Source organism: Oncorhynchus clarkii, chromosome 25, assembly GCF_045791955.1.
Source record: "Oncorhynchus clarkii lewisi isolate Uvic-CL-2024 chromosome 25, UVic_Ocla_1.0, whole genome shotgun sequence".
Classification (NCBI taxonomy): Eukaryota; Metazoa; Chordata; class Actinopteri; order Salmoniformes; family Salmonidae; genus Oncorhynchus; species Oncorhynchus clarkii.
In genome coordinates, this window is record NC_092171.1 from 43,683,075 (window position 1) to 43,705,699 (window position 22,625).

Sequence of the window (22,625 nt, forward strand, 5' to 3'; positions counted from 1 at the left end):
CTTTAAGACTGGGGCTCCCACCAGGACAGAGAAGGGGGGGTGGAGAGAGCGAGACAGAGGGCACGAGACACACCGAGAGTGAGACAGAGGGCACGAGACACACCGAGAGTGAGACAGAGGGCACGAGACACACCGAGAGCGAGACAGAGGGCACGAGACACACAGAGAGCGAGACAGAGGGCACGAGACACACAGAGAGCGAGACAGAGGGCACGAGACACACAGAGAGCGAGACAGAGGGCACGAGACACACAGAGAGCGAGACAGAGGGCACGAGACACACAGAGAGCGAGACAGAGGGCACGAGACACACAGAGAGCGAGACAGAGGGCACGAGACACACAGAGAGCGAGACAGAGGGCACGAGACACAGAGAGCGAGACAGAGGGCACGAGACACAGAGAGCGAGACAGAGGGCACGAGACACAGAGAGCGAGACAGAGGGCACGAGACATGCCGAGAGAGAGACAGAGGGCACGAAACACAGAGAGCGAGACAGAGTACTGGATCATGCTCTCACACCATACCATCCTTACTGACTGACAAACAGACATGAACTTTCGCTCTACTTCACTGATCAGAGGGAAAGAAAGAGGACAGAAAGAGGGAGGAAGGAAGGCAGCAGAGCAGAGAGTAGCTATAGCACTGCTGCAGATGTCCTGTACCCAGCCCAGTACTATTGCAATAATCTCCCAGGAATGTAAAACTGATTAAACCCTACAGAAGGATCCTAGGGAAGAGCGGGAAAGAGAGAGGAGGGAGAGGAAGAGAGAAAACATTGAACAACTCTGCAGAACTCCCTGGCTAGTTGCTAGCACCGTCTACAGTATTCTGCCCGTGTGTCTGACTCAGGACACTGCAGTCTTGCACTGCAACACAAAACCAGCAAACCACCATATTACAGCGTATCTTAGAACCCATTTACACAAAACACGGTATCAGCATCGAACCCACAAATCACGCCTACATAGTAACCCACGGCCCAGTGACGTCACACACAGAGAGAGAACACTAAGTCAAGGTGGAACATGGTAGCTCTGTAGTAGCTCTGGAGAGGAGACACACATGAAAGAATGAGAAACGTTGTTACCGCGGTAATCCAATTTTCCTGGCATGCTCAGCGCTGGGCTGGTTACGTAAAGGAAGAGAGGTGTTACATAAACCTGGGCTAGCTTAACTACACACAGCAGGGTAGAGTGGGAACTACAATTACCAGGGGACACGGGGCAGAGTGAGACAAGGGTCAAGGTGGGAACTACAACTACCAGAGGACACGGGGCAGAGTGAGAAAAGGGTCAAGGTGGGAACTACAATTACCAGGGAACACGGGGCAGAGTAAGACAAGGGTCAAGGTGGGAATTACAATTACCAGGAGACACAGGGCAGAGTGAGACAAAGCTCAAGGTGGGAACTACAATTACCAGAGGACACAGGGCAGAGTGAGACAAGGTTCAAGGTGGGAACTACAATTACCAGGGGACACGGGGCAGAGTGAGACAAGGTTCAAGGTGGGAACTACAATTACCAGGGGACACGGGGCAGAGTGAGACAAGGCTCAAGGTGGGAACTACAATTACCAGGGGACACGGGGCAGAGTGAGACAAGGTTCAAGGTGGGAACTACAATTACCAGGGGACACGGGGCAGAGTGAGAAAAGGGTCAAGGTGGGAACTACAATTACCAGGGGACACGGGGCAGAGTGAGACAAGGGTCAAGGTGGGAACTACAATTACCAGGGTACACGGGGCAGAGTGACACAAGGGTCAAGGTGGGAACTACAATTACCAGGGGACACGGGGCAGAGTGAGACAAGGGTCAAGGTGGGAACTACAATTACCAGGGGACACAGGGCAGAGTGAGACAAGGGTCAAGGTGGGAACTACAATTACCAGGGGACACGGGGCAGTGTGACACAAGGGTCATGGTGGGAACGACAATTACCAGGGGACACAGGTCAGGGTGACACAAGGGTCAGAGGCTAGGGTGGAAACTACAGAGACCAGGGATAGAGTTCAGGGGGTTAAGGATCAGCAGGGCTGTATAGTGCTACCATTTTGGTGAAATACAGTGCCTTTCGGAAAGTATTCAGACCCCTTGACTCTTTCCACATTTTGTTACGTTACAACCTTACTCTAAAAATGATTACATTATTTTTCCCCCCTCATCAATCTACACACAATACCCCATAATGACAAAGCATAAGCAATGTTATTTGTGTGCAAATTTTTTACACACACACATACATATATTTAAATAAGTATTCAGACCCTTTACTCAGTACTTCGACGAAGCACCTTTTGGCAGCGATTACAGCATCGAGTCTTCTTGGGTATGATGCTACAAGCTTGGCACACTTGTATTTGGGGAGTTTCTCCCCAAGCTCTGCCAAGCTTGTAGCAGAGACAAGCTGAGGAAAAAGGTACGAGCCGGCCGAAGATGAGAGTGAGAATGAACCGTCGCCTGTGCAGCCCAGAAGCAAGTGGTTGACCAACCTATATCTACGGAGTTGGAAGCGGCGCCAGAACACGAACCCCATGGGGAACCACTGGAGGAGGAGCTCAGCCTCCCCCTCCTCAATTTCAAGGGGCCAGTCGAAATACCCGCTGGGAGCCAACTGTGGGGACAATTTGGGACTGCCCAGTGGGAGGATTCGAACTTGAAAGCCGCCGGAGCCCAAGTGATAGCGGTGGATGGACAGCTACTTCTGGGGGTGAGTGACTGGCGGTACCCCCATTTCCAAATCAAGAATAACCTTTTGTATCAGGTGTCACGCCAACAGGGGGAACTTCGAGAGGTATTGTTGCTTCCCCGATGCTACGTGGGAACCCTTCTTCAGCTGGCCCACACCCACCTGTTGGGGGCGAACCTGGGAATGGAGAAGACCCAGGAATGAATCGCCACCTGGTTTCACTGGCCCGGGATTAGGAGGGCCGCGGAAGACTATTGTCGCAGCTGCCCGGTGTATCAAATCACTGCCCCAAAAGCACATTTCCCGAAACCCACTGGTCCCCCTACCGGGGAGGCAGGTAGCCTAGTGGTTAGAGCATTGAACTAGTAACCGAAAGGTTGTCAGCTCGGGGATTCGATCTTACAAGGTACAAATCTGTCGTTCTGCCCATGAACAAGGCAGGCACTGTTCCTAGATCGTCATTGAAAATGAGAAATTGTTCTTAACTGACTTGCCTAGTTAAATAAAGGTCAAATCAATATTTTAAAAATCATCAGGGTGCCCATTGCACGCGTCGCCATGGACATAGTGGGACCCCTGGTAAAAACAGCACGAGGACACTAGTACGTCCTGGTATTAGTAGATTATGCCACCCGGTATCCCGAGGCCATTCCCCTATGAGCGGCGGTATCCAAGGGAATCGCCCAGGAGCTGTTCCACCTCTTTAGCCGGGTGGGCATCCCGAACGAGATTCTGACAGACCAAGGTACTGAGTTTATGTCCCGCGTAATGAACTATTTGTGTGCTCTCCTGCAGACCCGGACCCAGTCTTTCACCCGCAGATCATCGGGATCTTGGTCACCTCCCTGACCAAGGCCCTTCTCTCTCTGTGCCTCGACACAATCCTGTCTTGGAGCTCTACGTACAATTCCTTTGACCTCATGACTTGGTTTTTGCTCTGACATGCACTTGACAATTGTGGGGCCTTATATAGACAGGGGTGTACCTTTCCAAATCATGTCCAATCAATTGAGTTTACCACAGGTGGACTCCAATCAAGTTGTAAAAATATCTCAAGGATGATCAATGGAAACAGGATGAACCTGAGCTTAATTTCTAGTCTCATAGCAAAGGGTCTGAATACTTATGTAAATAAGGTATTTCTGTTTTTGCTTTGTCACTATGGGGTATTGTGTGTAGATTGATGAGGAAATGTTTAAACTTTTAATCAATTTTAGAATAAAGCTGTAACATAACATTTAAAAACAGTCAAGGGGTCTGAATACTTTCATAATGCACTGTATGGCCTCTGCCACGCAGCCACCCCCTCAGGGCCTCTGCCACGCAGCCACCCCCCTCAGGGCCCCTGCCACCCCCCTCAGGGCCACGCAGCCACCCCCCTCAGGGCCACGCAGCCACCCCCCTCAGGGCCACGCAGCCACCCCCCTCAGGGCCACGCAGCCACCCCCCTCAGGGCCACGCAGCCACCCCCCTCAGGGCCACGCAGCCACCCCCCTCAGGGCCACGCAGCCACCCCCCTCAGGGCCACGCAGCCACCCCCCTCAGGGCCACGCAGCCACCCCCCTCAGGGCCACGCAGCCACCCCCCTCAGGGCCTCTGCCACGCAGCCACCCCCCTCAGGGCCTCTGCCAACGCAGCCACCCCCCTCAGGGCCTCTGCCACCCCCCTCAGGGCCACGCAGCCACCCCCCTCAGGGCCTCTGCCACGCAGCCACCCCCCTCAGGGCCTCTGCCACGCAGCCACCCCCCTCAGGGCCTCTGCCACGCAGCCACCCCCCTCAGGGCCTCTGCCACGCAGCCACAGCGGAGACAGACCTCTGACACGACAGAGTGGATTAGCAAAAAGCTAAGCTGTGTTTTGCTATATTGCACTTGTGATTTCATGAATATTATTTGAATGTGCGCTCTGCAATTCAGCGGTTATTGATAAATCATCCCGCTAACGGGATGGGTTGCGTCAAGAAGTTAACAAAGTTAATAATTTTCACTGTAGTGTCCAAAACATCTTTCAAGCTGTCTGTCATTCCCTTGGCAGCAAGAGCCTCTAGGGGGATGCTGCAGTGTACCCAAGAGCCTCTAGGGGGATGCTGCAGTGTACCCAAGAGCCTATAGGGGGATGCTGCCGTGTACCCAAGAGCCTCTAGGGGGATGCTGCCGTGTACCCAAGAGCCTCTAGGGGGATGCTGCCGTGTACCCAAGAGCCTCTAGGGGGATGCTGCCGTGTACCCAAGAGCCTCTAGGGGGATGCTGCCGTGTACCCAAGAGCCTCTAGGGGGATGCTGCCGTGTACCCAAGAGCCTCTAGGGGGATGCTGCCGTGTACCCAAGAGCCTCTAGGGGGATGCTGCCGTATACCCAAGAGCCTCTAGGGGGATGCTGCCGTATACCCAAGAGCCTCTAGGGGGATGCTGCAGTGTACCCAGGTGGCGTCAGGAGCAACTTCTTGCACGCGCGTTATCACTCCACTATGTCTCCCTGTCATGGCTTTTGCACCATCAGTACAGATACCAACACATCTTGACCACCAAAGTCTATTAGATGTCACAAAGCTGTCCAGTACTTTAAAAATATCCTCTCCTGTTGTCCTGGTTTCCAGTGGTTTGCGGAAGAGAATGTCTTCCTTAATTGACCCCCCCATAAACGTAACGGACATATACCAGGAACTGTGCCAGGCGGTAGAAATACCCCAGTTTGGGAATGGCTGTTCTAGGGCAAACAAGTAATGACAGTAAGTAGTGTGTGTGTGTGTGTGTGTGTGTTTAGCAGCAGGAGTGATAAGAGAACAGAGTACAACAGGAACTTCCTGCTGGGACAACAGTCATGCTACCTCCAGCCTGGCTCATACACACACACACACACACACACACACACACACACACACTTGGCCTGCCTGTTAGGATGGTGGGCCAGAGAGAGAAATTGCTAAATCAGAATTTCTAAATCATGCTGAGCCCAGTATTCCTGTCTCCTCAGCACCTCTTTAAAACTAGCTGATAAAGGACATTTCCTGCACAAAGAAAGCCCCGGTGACAGAGTCAGCTGTTCTCCTACATCAACTACAGTCAGCTGTTCTCCCATATCAACTACAGAAGCCCCGGTGACAGAGTCAGCTGTTCTCCTACATCAACTACAGTCAGCTGTTCTCCTACATCAACTACAGAGTCAGCTGTTCTCCTACATCAACTACAGAGTCAGCTGTTCTCCTACATCAACTACAGAGTCAGCTGTTCTCCTACATCAACTACAGAGTCAGCTGTTCTCCTACATCAACTACAGAGTCAGCTGTTCTCCTACATCAACTACAGAGTCAGCTGTTCTCCTATATCAACTACAGAAGCCCCGGTGACAGAGTCAGCTGTTCTCCTACATCAACTACAGTCAGCTGTTCTCCTACATCAACTACAGAGTCAGCTGTTCTCCTACATCAACTACAGAGTCAGCTGTTCTCCTACATCAACTACAGAGTCAGCTGTTCTCCTACATCAACTACAGAGTCAGCTGTTCTCCTACATCAACTACAGAGTCAGCTGTTCTCCTATATCAACTACAGAAGCCCCGGTGGCAGAGTCAGCTGTTCTCCCATATCAACTACAGAAGCCCCGGTGACAGAGTCAGCTGTTCTCCTACATCAACTACAGAAGCCCCGGTGGCAGAGTCAGCTGTTCTCCTATATCAACTACAGAAGCCCCGGTGGCAGAGTCAGCTGTTCTCCTACATCAACAACAGAAGTCCCGGTGACAGAGTCAGCTGTTCTCCTACATCAACTACAAAAGCCCCGGTGACAGAGTCAGCTGTTCTCCCATATCAACTACAGAAGCCCCGGTGACAGAGTCAGCTGTTCTCCCATATCAACTACAGAAGCCCCGGTGACAGAGTCAGCTGTTCTCCTACATCAACTACAGAAGCCCCGGTGGCAGAGTCAGCTGTTCTCCTATATCAACTACAGAAGCCCCGGTGGCAGAGTCAGCTGTTCTCCTACATCAACTACAGAAGCCCCGGTGACAGAGTCAGCTGTTCTCCTACATCAACTACAGAAGCCCCGGTGACAGAGTCAGCTGTTCTCCTATATCAACTACAGAAGCCCCGGTGACAGAGTCAGCTGTTCTCCTATATCAACTACAGAAGCCCCGGTGACAGAGTCAGCTGTTCTCCTACATCAACTACAGAAGCCCCGGTGACAGAGTCAGCTGTTCTCCTACATCAACTACAGAAGCCCCGGTGGCAGAGTCAGCTGTTCTCCTACATCAACTACAGAAGCCCCGGTGACAGAGTCAGCTGTTCTCCTACATCAACTACAGAAGCCCCGGTGACAGAGTCAGCTGTTCTCCTACATCAACTACAGAAGCCCCGGTGACAGAGTCAGCTGTTCTCCTACATCAACTACAGAGTCAGCTGTTCTCCTATATCAACTACAGAGTCAGCTGTTCTCCTACATCAACTACAGAGTCAGCTGTTCTCCCATATCAACTACAGAAGCCCCGGTGACAGAGTCAGCTGTTCTCCCATATCAACTACAGAAGCCCGGGTGACAGAGTCAGCTGTTCTCCCATATCAACTACAGAAGCCCCGGTGACAGAGTCAGCTGTTCTCCTACATCAACTACAGAGTCAGCTGTTCTCCTATATCAACTACAGAGTCAGCTGTTCTCCTACATCAACTACAGAGTCAGCTGTTCTCCCATATCAACTACAGAAGCCCCGGTGACAGAGTCAGCTGTTCTCCCATATCAACTACAGAAGCTCCGGTGACAGAGTCAGCTGTTCTCCCATATCAACTACAGAAGCCCCGGTGACAGAGTCAGCTGTTCTCCCATATCAACTACAGAAGCCCCGGTGACAGAGTCAGCTGTTCTCCCATATCAACTACAGAAGCCCCGGTGACAGAGTCAGCTGTTCTCCCATATCAACTACAGAAGCCCGGGTGACAGAGTCAGCTGTTCTCCCATATCAACTACAGAAGCCCCGGTGACAGAGTCAGCTGTTCTCCTACATCAACTACAGAAGCCCCGGTGGCAGAGTCAGCTGTTCTCCTACATCAACTACAGAAGCCCTGGTGACAGAGTCAGCTGTTCTCCTACATCAACTACAGAAGCCCCGGTGGCAGAGTCAGCTGTTCTCCTACATCAACTACAGAAGCCCCGGTGACAGAGTCAGCTGTTCTCCTACATCAACTACAGAAGCCCCGGTGGCAGAGTCAGCTGTTCTCCTACATCAACTACAGAAGCCCCGGTGGCAGAGTCAGCTGTTCTCCCATATCAACTACAGAAGCCCCGGTGACAGAGTCAGCTGTTCTCCTACATCAACTACAGAAGCCCCGGTGGCAGAGTCAGCTGTTCTCCTACATCAACTACAGAAGCCCCGGTGACAGAGTCAGCTGTTCTCCCATATCAACTACAGAAGCCCATGTGACAGAGTCAGCTGTTCTCCCATATCAACTACAGAAGCCCCGGTGACAGAGTCAGCTGTTCTCCTATATCAACTACAGAAGCCCCGGTGACAGAGTCAGCTGTTCTCCTATATCAACTACAGAAGCCCATGTGACAGAGTCAGCTGTTCTCCTATATCAACTACAGAAGCCCCGGTGACAGAGTCAGCTGTTCTCCCATATCAACAACAGAAGCCCCGGTGACAGAGTCAGCTGTTCTCCCATATCAACTACAGAAGCCCCGGTGACAGAGTCAGCTGTTCTCCCATATCAACTACAGAAGCCCCGGTGACAGAGTCAGCTGTTCTCCCATATCAACAACAGAAGCCCCGGTGACAGAGTCAGCTGTTCTCCCATATCAACAACAGAAGCCCCGGTGACAGAGTCAGCTGTTCTCCTAAATAAAACAACAGAAGTCAAAGTTGTGTCACACCAAGCAACCTCAACCCCCAGGCCATCAGTGAAGAGGAGTGTGTCAGGAAAATATTACTGCTTAAATAAACCACAGTGTGTGAGACGCTGGACTGAGGTCCCGGGCCGTGAGAGACACTGGACTGAGGTCCCGGGCCGTGAGAGACGCTGGTCTGAGGTCCCGGGCCGTGAGAGATGCTGGACTGAGGTCCCGGGCCGTGAGAGACGCTGGACTGAGGTCCCGGGCCGTGAGAGACGCTGGACTGAGGTCCCGGGCCGTGAGAGGCGCTGGTCTGAGGTCCCGGGCCGTGAGAGGCGCTGGTCTGAGGTCCCGGGCCGTGAGAGACGTTGGACTGAGGTCCCGGGCCGTGAGAGACGCTGGACTGAGGTCCCGGGCCGTGAGAGACGCTGGACTGAGGTCCCGGGCCGTGAGAGACGCTGGACTGAGGTCCCGGGCCGTGAGAGACGCTGGTCTGAGGTCCCGGGCCGTGAGAGACACTGGACTGAGGTCCCGGGGCCGTGAGAGACGCTGGTCTGAGGTCCCGGGCCGTGAGAGACACTGGACTGAGGTCCCGGGCCGTGAGAGACACTGGACTGAGGTCCCGGGCCGTGAGAGACACTGGACTGAGGTCCCGGGCCGTGAGAGACGCTGGTCTGAGGTCCCGGGCCGTGAGAGACGCTGGGTAGAGGTCCCGGGGCCGTGAGGGATGTGAGAGAGGAGAACCCACTGGGCACAGAGACTCTGGAGAGGTTCTGTCTCATTTTCGTATTGACAACAATAAAAGGAGGCAAAATAAACATATGCCTACCTTCTCTGATGGCTTTTCTGCATATTTTTTTTTTTTTTTTTATACACACAACCATTCAAATGAAGTCCAAATGGGTTTCCTCCCACATTTCCTGAAATATTGGCATAACGTCACAAACCCTGTTGCTGAAATCATTCCACGGCAGTAGCACATGTTCTTCAAAGAGAGAACACCATCATGAGAGACATATGGTAGTCGAATCTACGGAAAACAGGCCTATTACCAGATTACATCATGACAGGAGAGACATATGGTAGTCGAATCTACGGAAAACAGGCCTTTTACCAGATTACATCATGACAGGAGAGACATATGGTAGTCGAATCTACGGAAAACAGGCCTATTACCAGATTACATCATGACAGGAGAGACATAATGTAGCCTACTGAAAACAGGCCTTTTACCAGATTACATCATGACAGGAGAGACATATGGTAGTCGAATCTACGGAAAACAGGCCTATTACCAGATTACATCATGACAGGAGAGACATAATGTAGCCTACTGAAAACAGGCCTTTTACCAGATTACATCATGACAGGAGAGACATATGGTAGTCGAATCTACGGAAAACAGGCCTATTACCAGATTACATCATGACAGGAGAGACATAATGTAGCCTACTGAAAACAGGCCTATTACCAGATTACATCATGACAGGAGAGACATAATGTAGCCTACTGAAAACAGGCCTATTACCAGATTACATCATGACAGGAGAGACATAATGTAGCCTACTGAAAACAGGCCTATTACCAGATTACATCATGACAGGAGAGACATAATGTAGCCTACTGAAAACAGGCCTATTACCAGATTACATCATGACAGGGGAGACATAATGTAGCCTACTGGAAACAGGCCTTTTACCAGATTACATCATGACAGGGGAGACATAATGTAGCCTACTGGAAACAGGCCTTTTACCAGATTACATCATGACAAGGGAGACATAATGTAGCCTACTGAAAACAGGCCTATTACCAGATTACATCATGACAGGAGAGACATAATGTAGCCTACTGAAAACAGACCTATTACCAGATTACATCATGACAGGAGAGACATAATGTAGCCTACTGAAAACAGGCCTATTACCAGATTACATCATGACAGGAGAGACATAATGTAGCCTACTGAAAACAGGCCTATTACCAGATTACATCATGACAGGAGAGACAATGTAGCCTACTGAAAACAGGCCTATTACCAGATTACATCATGACAGGAGAGACATAATGTAGCCTACTGAAAACAGGCCTATTACCAGATTACATCATGAAAGGAGAGACATAATGTAGCCTACTGAAAACAGGCCTATTACCAGATTACATCATGACAGGAGAGTTTGATTCTTATGTCAGGTACAAGAGAAAATACTGGTCCTTTTCTTAAAACGCATTTTAAAAACCTAGGCCTACCTTTGGCTTTCTGAAAGTAGGCAATAAGATAATGACTTGACAAGGACAGTGTGAATGGGACAGACATGACATAGCACGAAGAGGAAACTGACGATCATTAAAATACATGCAACATGTCCATAGCCTATTTATTATCTATCGACACAGATAATCGAGGGGGAAAGTGTTGGAAAGATATTTCAAAATACTGTGAGGTACTATTATAATTTGAATGGATGTAACAAAATAAAAAATGACTTTGTTGACTGTGTGTTAGGGCTGGGCGGTCTACCGTATTTTATGGTAAACAGGTACCTTTACCTTCTATACCGGTATTTTAATGTTTGATTTGTTAAAATGTGACACGCCATGTGCAATGTCCATTTTTAGAGTTTACTTCGCTACTTGAGTCATCTCTCTCCTCACTTTCCACACTGACCTAGCCACGCCCCCCTGTCACTCAAGGAGTGCATTTGATGTTCCTCGCCCACGAGACACTTGTGTTCAGTGTGCATGGTCAACGCAACACATGCAACAATGTTGACGACAACAACGTTGCTTCTTAATATAAATCCACTAGCGTTCTGTAACTACACTACTAGCTTCTTACATCAGCAAACAGCTAGTTTAAAACAGCTGATTGAAATCACAGAATGTTTGTGTTGCCACCCTAGGATCACTCCCCACTCACAAAGCGCCCCCGGGGTCACTCACCAGTCACAAAACTCCCCCGGGGTCACTCCCCACTCACAAAGCGCCCCCGGGGTCACTCCCCACTCACAACGCGCCCCCGGGGTCACTCCCCACTCACAACGCGCCCCCGGGGTCACTCCCCACTCACAACGCGCCCCCGGGGTCACTCCCCACTCACAAAGCGCCCCCGGTGTCACTCCCCACTCACAACGCGCCCCCGGGGTCACTCCCCACTCACAAAGCGCCCCCGGGGTCACTCCCCACTCACAAAGCGCCCCCGGGGTCACTCCCCACTCACAAAGCGCCCCCGGGGTCACTCCCCACTCACAAAGCGCCCCCGGGGTCACTCCCCACTCACAAAGCGCCCCCGGGGTCACTCCCCACTCACAAAGCGCCCCCGGGGTCACTCCCCACTCACAAAGCGCCCCCGGGGTCACTCCCCACTCACAAAGCGCCCCTGGGGTCACTCACCACTCATAAAGCAACCTAGAATCACTCACTACTCAAAGCACCCTAGAATCACTCACTACTCAAAGCACCCTAGAATCACTCACTACTCAAAGCAACCTGGGATCCCTCACTACTCATAAAGCACATGTATAACTATTATTCTCGTCAACATTAACAGGACAGAGAAACCAGACACACGCTGTGTCAACATTAACAGGACAGAGAAAACAGACACAGGCTGCATCAACATTAACAGGACAGAGAAACCAGACACACGCTGTGTCAACATTAACAGGACAGAGAAACCAGACACACGCTGTGTCAACATTAACAGGGAAGAGAAAACAGACACAGGCTGCGTCAACATTAACAGGACAGAGAAACCAGACACACGCTGTGTCAACATTAACAGGACAGAGAAACCAGACACACGCTGTGTCAACATTAACAGGACAGAGAAACCAGACACACGCTGTGTCAACATTAACAGGACAGAGAAACCAGACACACACTGCCTCAACATTAACAGGACAGAGAAACCAGACACACGCTGCGTCAACATTAACAGGTCAGAGAAACCAGACACACGCTGTGTCAACATTAACAGGACAGAGAAACCAGACACGCTGCGTCAACATTAACAGGACAGAGAAACCAGACACATGCTGCGTCAACAGGACAGAGAAACCAGACACACGCTGTGTCAACATTAACAGGACAGAGAAACCAGACACATGCTGCGTCAACAGGACAGAGAAACCAGACACACGCTGTGTCAACATTAACAGGACAGAGAAACCAGACACACGCTGCATCAACAGGACAGAGAAACCAGACACACGCTGTGTCAACATTAACAGGACAGAGAAACCAGACACACGCTGCGTCAACATTAACAGGACAGAGAAACCAGACACACGCTGTGTCAACATTAACAGGACAGAGAAACCAGACACAGGCTGCGTCAACATTAACAGGACAGAGAAACCAGACACACGCTGTGTCAACAGGACAGAGAAACCAGACACACGCTGCGTCAACATTAACAGGACAGAGAAACCAGACACAGGCTGCGTCAACAGGACAGAGAAACCAGACACAGGCTGCGTCAACATTAACAGGACAGAGAAACCAGACACACGCTGTGTCAACAGGACAGAGAAACCAGACACATGCTGCGTCAACAGGACAGAGAAACCAGACACAGGCTGCGTCAACAGGACAGAGAAACCAGACACAGGCTGCGTCAACAGGACAGAGAAACCAGACACACGCTGCGTCAGCAGGACAGAGAAACCAGACACACGCTGTGTCAACATTAACAGGACAGAGAAACCAGACACACGCTGCGTCAACATTAACAGGTCAGAGAAACCAGACACGCTGTGTCAACATTAACAGGACAGAGAAACCAGACACACGCTGTGTCATGCGCGGGGAGGGGTGGAAGCTGTTAAGGCACCTTTTGGTCCCAGACTTGGCACTCTGGCACCGCTTGCCGTGCAGTAGCAAAGAGAACAGTCTATGACTTGGGTGCCTGGAGACTGACCATTTTTGGGCCTTCCTCTGACACCGCCTGGTATAGAGGTCATGGATGGCAGGAGGCTTGGCCCATGTGATGTACTGGGTAACGCATTACCCTCTGTAGCACCTTGTAGTCGGATGCCAAGCAGTTGCCATACCAAGCGGTGATAAAGCCAGCCAAGATGCTCTCAACTGTGCAGTGAACAAAGCACCAACAATGCCACAGTACTGGGAGCTAACCAACCATGTTCAATGTTACCTAGCTAACATTAGGCTCTAACCAGAGCAGCAAAACGGCTCTGGGAAACGAATTATAACATCAGGTAGGGAGCCAGCCAGCTAACGTTACCTAGCTAACAGTACACTTTGGCTTGAAATGAAACCACTTTCGGTCAAAATTAGAAACGTGTAATATCTGAAAGTCTAGCATTAGCTAGCTACATTATATTACCTGTGTACATCAACATGCATCAAGGACGCGTCTCCCTGTCAGGAATGCCATGCCACGGTTGCCCTTAGTTTGAAGATGTAATCCAGAGACCGGTGTTTCCTCCATCTCCTTAGTTATCATACTCTAATTCCACTGATTTCAAAACTCAGTCCTCCAGAAAGTGGAGAACAACACTTATGCAGCGCCACTACAAAATACTTTTTTTTATTTTTTATTTTAAGACACGTTCAACAGGATTACCAACACAGACTGACGAGTTCAAATAGACAGACCAGTACACACACCAGCTATGACAGGCACAAACACACACAACGGATATCAGCTATGACAGGCACAAACACACACAACGGATATCAGCTATGACAGGTACACACACCAGCTATGACAGGTACACACACACCAGCTATGACAGGTGCACGCGCACACACACACCAGGTATCAGCTATGACAGGTACACACACACACACACACACACACACACACACACACACACACCAGCTATGACAGGTGACCGCACGCACACCAGGTATCAGCTATGACAGGTACACACACACACACACACACACACATCAGCTATGACAGGTACACACACACACACACACCAGCTATGACAGGTACACACACATCAGGTATCAGCTATGACAGGTATCAGCTATGACAGGTATCAGCTATGACAGGTATCACACCAGGTATCAGCTATGACAGGTATCAGCTATGACAGGTATCACGTCAGGTATCAGGGACGACCTTTGTCCCTCTGTGACCTACACAGGGTAAAGTACAAGCCTGCAATTCATTCCTCCAACTACAATGTTACCGAATCACACACAAGTAATTCCTCCCTATCAGTCCTTGAGCTTGGAGAGAATTGATAAGGCAGAGGGGCCCTGCTCCCTCCAGACAGTACAGCCCAGTGGAGGGGCCCTGCTCCCTCCAGACAGTACAGCCCAGCGGAGGGGCCCTGCTCCCTCCAGACAGTACAGCCCAGCGGAGGGGCCCTGCTCCCTCCAGACAGTACAGCCCAGTGGAGGGGCCCTGCTCCCTCCAGACAGTACAGCCCAGTGGAGGGGCCCTGCTCCCTCCAGACAGTACAGCCCGGTGGAGGGGCCCTGCTCCCTCCAGACAGTACAGCCCAGTGGAGGGGCCCTGCTCCCTCCAGACAGTACAGCCCGGCGGAGGGGCCCTGCTCCCTCCAGACAGTACAGCCCAGTGGAGGGGCCCTGCTCCCTCCAGACAGTACAGCCCGGCGGAGGGGCCCTGCTCCCTCCAGACAGTACAGCCCAGCGGAGGGGCCCTGCTCCCTCCAGACAGTACAGCCCAGCGGAGGGGCCCTGCTCCCTCCAGACAGTACAGCCCGGCGGAGGGGCCCTGCTCCCTCCAGACAGTACAGCCCAGTGGAGGGGCCCTGCTCCCTCCAGACAGTACAGCCCAGCGGAGGGGCCCTGCTCCCTCCAGACAGTACAGCCCGGCGGAGGGGCCCTGCTCCCTCCAGACAGTACAGCCCGGCGGAGGGGCCCTGCTCCCTCCAGACAGTATAGCCCGGCGGAGGGGCCCTGCTCCCTCCAGACAGTACAGCCCGGCGGAGGGGCCCTGCTCCCTCCAGACAGTACAGCCCAATGGAGAGAGCTGAATTATAGTCAATTTAGAAATATAGGACAGACAGCCCTTTCCAAATGATGTGATTCAGAGGTCTATTGAGCCAGTTGGAGACAGAGTGATGACGCAGTGATTATATTTGCTTTGAGAAGTCTAAAAATTGTGTGAATGATGATTCTCATCATAAACAGACAAGTATAAGTGTGTCACCATGGTAACACATTAGCGCAGCAACCTGTGCAAAGCGGGAACTGAAGAGCGTCAAAACTAGTTCTTTGATTTCAGAAAACCCATTATGAGGTAGTTGTGCTGAAAACTGGGTCAGCACTAGGGTTTTCCATTAGCCGGCTTATGTCTGTTTTTGTTGTTGTTGAAAAGCCAATAAATACAATTTGGCTCCTGTCAATTGTCTGGGTGAAGAAGAAAAAAAAATAAAAATAAAAGTGTCATTCTGAATTAAATGATTTTGTTCAGACAGAGACAGACAGACTCGGCCAGCCAGAGCCGTGTGTCACGATACGTGAGCTGTTGGTAACGGAACGTCAAGGCACAATGCAATGTTTCTTAAAACTTCAAACTTAGTTCAGGATCCTTTAACCTGCCTTCGCTAAGTGTTGATATCAGTTGTCAGGAGTCTCTACTTCAACGTTGTATTTTTAATGTATTTCCGAACCCTTTTCCATCTGTTTGACAAGAAGTCAAAGCCATCGCACATTCCTCATTTTAGGATGGAACATTTTACATGGAAAAATATCATCTTGTCCCACAAACAGCAGAACACCAGCAGGACCAATCTGTTTACCAGGTCACGGACTGAATGATTGGAGTGAACCAATCAGAACAGCAGAACACCAGCAGGACGAATCCCACTGCTGTGCTACTCCCTGGTTATCAGACTGGAGTGATTAAATAAACCATCAACTCTGAATGCAGTCGTAGTACAGCCGGCTAGCACGGCCAGCCGGCTTGCCTCAGCCGGCTTGCCTCAGCCGGCTTGCCTCAGCCGGCTTGCCTCAGCCGGCTTGCCTCAGCCGGCTTGCCTCAGCCGGCTTGCCTCAGCCGGCTTGCCTCAGCCGGCTTGCCTCAGCCGGCTTGCCTCAGCCGGCTTGCCTCAGCCGGCTTGCCTCAGCCGGCTTGCCTCAGCCGGCTTGCCTCAGCCGGCTTATCTGTCTGTTGACAGGTACTGTATCACTGATCAGTCAGTCACATGGACGGATGGTTGCTAGGTGAGGAGAAGGCCTCCAGAGACCCAACACAAAAACACACCGACCTAGCATCAGCTAAGGGCTCTATTCAATCCGTATGGCTGAAGCGTATCAGATTTCGCGCTAGAAATGTAACGGTAACTTACGATTAAGCCGACATGTGCAACGTTTACCGTGAATGCCGTCTCCGACCAACGCGGGAACATTTACTTTCAAAATGGGCTTTAGCGCTGAATTTACACGACAGACAGTTCCAAATAGCACCCTATTCCCTATTTAGTACACTACTATAGACCAGCACCCTATTCCCTATTTAATGCACTACTATAGACCAGCACCCTATTCCCTATTTAGTACACTACTATAGACCAGCACCCTATTCCCTATTTAATGCACTACTATAGACCAGCACCCTATTCCCTATTTAGTACACTACTATAGACCAGCACCATATTCCCTATTTAATGCACTACTATAGACCAGCACCCTATTTAGTACACTACTATAGACCAGCACCCTATTCCCTATTTAGTGCACTACTTTTGACCAGGGCCTGGTTAAAAGTAGTTCACTATGTAGAGATGCAGTCACAGACTTAGTACCGGGCCGACATTCTTGCTCCTCGGTCATAGCCAAGGTTTTTTTTTGTTGATACAAAGCATTTTCACAGTCATCCTCCGGAGGATGAAAAGATATGAGCTCCAAACATGCACAAAGACGGTGATATCAAGTTTGTCGTTGCTCTGAAAAAGCCCAGCCAAAAAAGGGAGTGCCAGGAGAGAGCAGAGGGCCTCATTGCTGCTAACGAGAACATCATATTGACCAACAACAACAAACTGGATGATTTCAGCAGCAAAATCAATAGGAGTCATGAGGTTAGAGGACACTAATGACAACAGAAACCAATCAATCAATAGGAGTCATGTGGTTAGAGGATACTAATGACAACAGACTAACCAACCAATCAATAGGAGTCATGTGGTTAGAGGACACTAATGACAACAGAAACCAATCAATCAATAGGAGTCATGTGGTTAGAGGATACTAATGACAACAGACTAACCAACCAATCAATAGGAGTCATGTGGTTAGAGGATACTAATGACAACAGACTAACCAATCAATCAATAGGAGTCATGAGGTTAGAGGATACTAATGCCAACAGACTAACCAACCAATCAATAGGAGTCATGAGGTTAGAGGATACTAATGCCAACAGACTAACCAATCAATCAATAGGAGTCATGTGGTTAGAGGATACTAATGCCAACAGACTAACCAACCAATCAATAGGAGTCATGTGGTTAGAGGATACTAATGCCAACAGACTAACCAACCAATCAATAGGAGTCATGTGGTTAGAGGATACTAATGACAACAGACTAACCAACCAATCAATAGGAGTCATGTGGTTAGAGGATACTAATGACAACAGACTAACCAACCAATCAATAGGAGTCATGTGGTTAGAGGATACTAATGACAACACACATTTGTTTTGGTCATTTCCTTCCCCTAATGGAAACACACAAACCAATCAACAGCCCATGTTCGTTTTACTAGTGGGCAATCAAACTGCATTCACAGAAAAATCATCTTGAATGAATCTGCCGGGAGTGATTGTTGAAATCACTTCATAGCAGAAGAAGAATAGGAAACAGCCATGATGGGTTCTAGAAAGACTTCATGGTGAATGTTGACAGTTATTCAGACTCCATCCCATAACCTAATCTCTGTGGGAAATGTTTCCAGGAAGGAGGAAAGGGAGTCAGGAGGTGGATAAGTGGCTGTGTGTGTGTCAGTCTGATCACATTCCTCGCTATTGTATTTGACGTGAATAACACTGAGAATCTCAACGAGGTCGGATTTGAAGAGTCAACAGAACAGGGGCTGTTGGGATCGTGACACACAATCTGACGATGACTAAAATGGGATATTACGCATGTCGGCCAAGTGTTGAGTTTCACTCCCTGCCCGCCGAGAAGAGTCTGACTGTGACCCACATCCTGTCCAAAACCAGTGAAGAAGAGTCCAGGGAAACCCTACCACCTCGTCTCTTGACTACTTCCTTGTCGGATTTTAGCTAAACTTAACCCTTTTCCTAACCTTAAATGTCATTCTCCTAACCCGCTACACCGTACCCAAACCAGACCACCCGCAATCGTGTGCAAATTGAATTTGTCCCATCCACACCAAACGCGATCAAGACACACAGGTTAAAATATCAAAACAAACTCTGAAACATTTATGGGAATTTTAGCTTGCAGTTGCTAGCTAATTTGTCCTATTTAGCTAGCTTGCAGTTGCTAGCTAATTTGTCCTAGTTAGCTAGCTTGCAGTTGCTAGCTAATTTGTCCTAGTTAGCTAGCTTGCAGTTGCTAGCTAATTTGTCCTAGTTAGCTAGCTTGCAGTTGCTAGATAATTTGTCCTATTAAGCTAGCTTGGTACGTGGGTATCTGCTTCTATAAACCAATGAGGAGATGGTACGTGGGTATCTGCTTCTATAAACCAATGAGGAGATGGGAGAGGCAGGACTTGCAGCGTGATCTGCTTCAGAAATAGAACTGACTTCTATTTTAGCCCTTGACAACGCAGACGCTCGCAAGCAGTGCGGGTGCAATAATTGAATAACATGTCTAAATTTATTTTGCAGTGCACGCCAGCGGTGTAGTCAGCATGTTAGTTCTCCTATCGGCTAGGAGCCAATAGAAGAGGGGCTGGGTTCTTCCCTGGTCTTGCCCAGAGGACGCGAGTTGCAGGCAAGACCATATTGTGCACACCCGGCCACCTCTACTTGGCATCGAGGCAAGTGTATGTCAGTGATGGGAAACCGAGGCTTTCTGAAGCCTCTGGGGCATTCACCACATTGTGCTGAAAAACGATTAATTACTCTGAGCTTTTAACACAATGTCCATTAGTGACATCTGCAGGTCAGCAATGAAAAGCAGCGTTTGAGATTCATATATTTGTTTTTTCCTCAATATTCATCAAATCTCCGTGGGGCTAGTCGCAGGTCTTAAGAACTTACTATCAGTTTTTATTTTATTTAACCGGGTAGGCAAGTTGAGAACAAGTTCTCATTTACAACTGCGACCTGGCCAAGATAAAGCAAAGCAGTGCAACAAAAAACAACAGAGTTACACATGGAGTAAACAATCAGACTTTTTCCTATTGTATTATTGACTATATACAATGTGTGCAAAATGAGGTAGGATAAGGGAGGTAAGGCAATAAATAGGCCATAGTGGCGAGATAATTACAATATAGCAATTAAACACTGGTTTAGATGTGCAGAAGATGCTTGTGCAGGTAGAGATACTGGGGGTGCAAATGAGCAAAATAAATTAAATATATAACAGTATGGGGATGAGGTAGTTGGATGGGCTATTTACAGATGAGCTATGTACAGGTGCAGTGATCTGTGAGCAGGTACCATACAGGTTGACCAGTCGCAGGTTTTAATGTCTTATATTGAGGTACCATACAGGTTGACCAGTCGCAGGTCTTAATGTCTTATATTGAGGTACCATACAGGTTGACCAGTCGCAGGTCTTAATGTCTTATATTGAGGTACCATACAGGTTGACCAGTCGCAGGTCTTAATAGCTTATTATCAGTTACCATACAGGTTGACCAGTCGCAGGTCTTAATAGCTTATTATCAGTTACCATACAGGTTGACCAGTCGCAGGTCTTAATAGCTTATTATCAGTTACCATACAGGTTGACCAGTCGCAGGTCTTAATAGCTTATTATCAGTTACCATACAGGTTGACCAGTCGCAGGTCTTAATAGCTTATTATCAGTTACCATACAGGTTGACCAGTCGCAGGTCTTAATAGCTTTTTATCAGTTACCATACAGGTTGACCAGTCGCAGGTCTTAATAGCTTTTTATCAGTTACCATACAGGTTGACCAGTCGCAGGTCTTAATAGCTTATTATCAGTTACCATACAGGTTGACCAGTCGCAGGTCTTAATAGCTTATTATCAGTTACCATACAGGTTGACCAGTCGCAGGTCTTAATGTCTTATATTGAGGTACCATACAGGTTGACCAGTCGCAGGTCTTAATAGCTTATTATCAGTTACCATACAGGTTGACCAGTCGCAGGTCTTAATAGCTTATTATCAGTTACCATACAGGTTGACCAGTCGCAGGTCTTAATAGCTTATTATCAGTTACCATACAGGTTGACCAGTCGCAGGTCTTAATGTCTTATATTGAGGTACCATACAGGTTGACCAGTCACAGGTCTTAATAGCTTATTATCAGTTACCATACAGGTTCGCACCAGCCATTATGCTTTGAATACACTTTTTGTTGTTGCTGTCAAACACTTAATCTATGGCATTTTGAGAACACCAATGTCTGGTCCCAGACTCTACCTGCTGAACTACCCATTCAGGTGACTCTACTTGAAAACACTCCTACCTACATTGTCAGTAGTGTCTAATAAGAGGTCCATATTTGAAAACAACTAAAAAGCAGAACACCAACCATTACCGTGAAGAGAAAAAATAATACTTCAACCCTGTTAACTGACAGGTTATCTAACTTACTTTATAGGTAGAGTTAATGATCTAATTGAGAACAAAGTTAGCTAGTTATTAACGAACGTTATTCAAGACTCCTTTGGGAACTAACGTTACAATATCTCTACGGTAGGTAAGGTTTGAGGCCATATTATGTTATACATTTCACTTGTTTTTTAAACTACCTCAAAACATCAAGTGATAGCTAACGTTGTGTATAAAACATAATTTAACTAGCTAGTTACTCGGGACAGTAGCCAGATAACTAGCTAAGTTTTTTTTTTCTAACGACGTCGTTAGAAAAGGCGATAACGTCGGTTAGAACCGAGCCGTACAGCTAATTAACGTTACCTGGCTAGCTAGTTAACGCTTACCTGGCTAACTAGTTAACGCTTACCTGGCTAGTTAACGTTACCTGGCTAACTAGTTACCGCTAGTTAGCCGACGTTAGCTAGCTAGCTTCTAGAGTCGTTATAACACTTTTCCACAGGACGTTAAATTGGCCTTATTAGCTGGTAAAAGCAACATTAAATATATAGTTCGACCGACTGCTAGTTAATAGTATAACTCACCAGTCTGCGTTAGCGTGTAGCTCATTCGGTTCATTAAATACCACAGCTAGCTAGTTACCTAGTTAGCATTTGCTGGATAGCTAGCTAGCGTTACGAGCAATGAACCCCAGTCAAAACATATATTTTTCATAGTAAGCGCACCCGACGAAAGCGTTAATAAGTAGCTATCATTTCAAAATCCCTCATTTGTCTCTCGCTCTCTCCTTACCTGTGATCAGGGCCCCGATCCAAAAGTCAGTCAATTTCAAATCTCTCGAACTTGGGACGATTTAAATTCCCAGAGAAGTGTTGGAAATGAACTCTATCCTGCTCCTGCTGTTCCTCCTGCTCCTGCTGTTCCTCCTGCTACTGCTGTTCCTCCTGCTACTGCTGTTCCTCCTGCTGTTACTCCTGCTACTGCTGTTCCTCCTGCTGTTACTCCTGCTACTGCTGCTCCTCCTGTTCCTGCTGCTGTTCACGAGTCAGCAGTCCAGTTTCACCTGCCAGTCCACTCGCCCATAGCAACGGACGTCCCTCCCTGTCCTAATCCATTGGTCAATGTCTGCAAGTATAAAAGGTGAAGTTGAAGGTGTTCGATTGGAGAAAAAATATATAAGTGATAGACAGATGAACGGGGCGGGACTTTACAACCGGTTACTTTTGTGGTGTATGGTGTGCAATTTGGAAAATACACAGTCTATTAAAATGTGATTCCAATAAGATTTTTTTGATAGAATAGAGCTCATTTGAAAAGACCGACTCATGATGGTCAGGTGGGTCCTTAACCTGCAAAGACCAACTCATGATGGTCAGGTGGGTCCTTAACCTGCATAGACCAACTCATGATGGCCAGGTGGGTCCTTAACCTGCAAAGACCAACTCATGATGG

General features: G+C 48.8%; 1 protein-coding gene across 3 annotated transcripts in view; it reads right to left on the reverse strand.

Annotated features, from left to right (window-relative positions):
- LOC139383376 (NUMB endocytic adaptor protein) overlaps nt 1-22,188 on the reverse strand; it is an 87,912-nt gene extending 65,724 nt beyond the window's left edge. For 2 of the 3 annotated variants that reach the window (XM_071127899.1, XM_071127897.1), the window contains exon 1: nt 21,966-22,188. The gene's annotated coding sequence lies outside the window, so the exon portion shown is untranslated. The remainder of the gene's footprint in view (nt 1-21,965) is intronic. The other variant, XM_071127898.1, reaches the window with a different exon arrangement.
- Nucleotides 22,189-22,625: the final 437 nt, after the last annotated feature.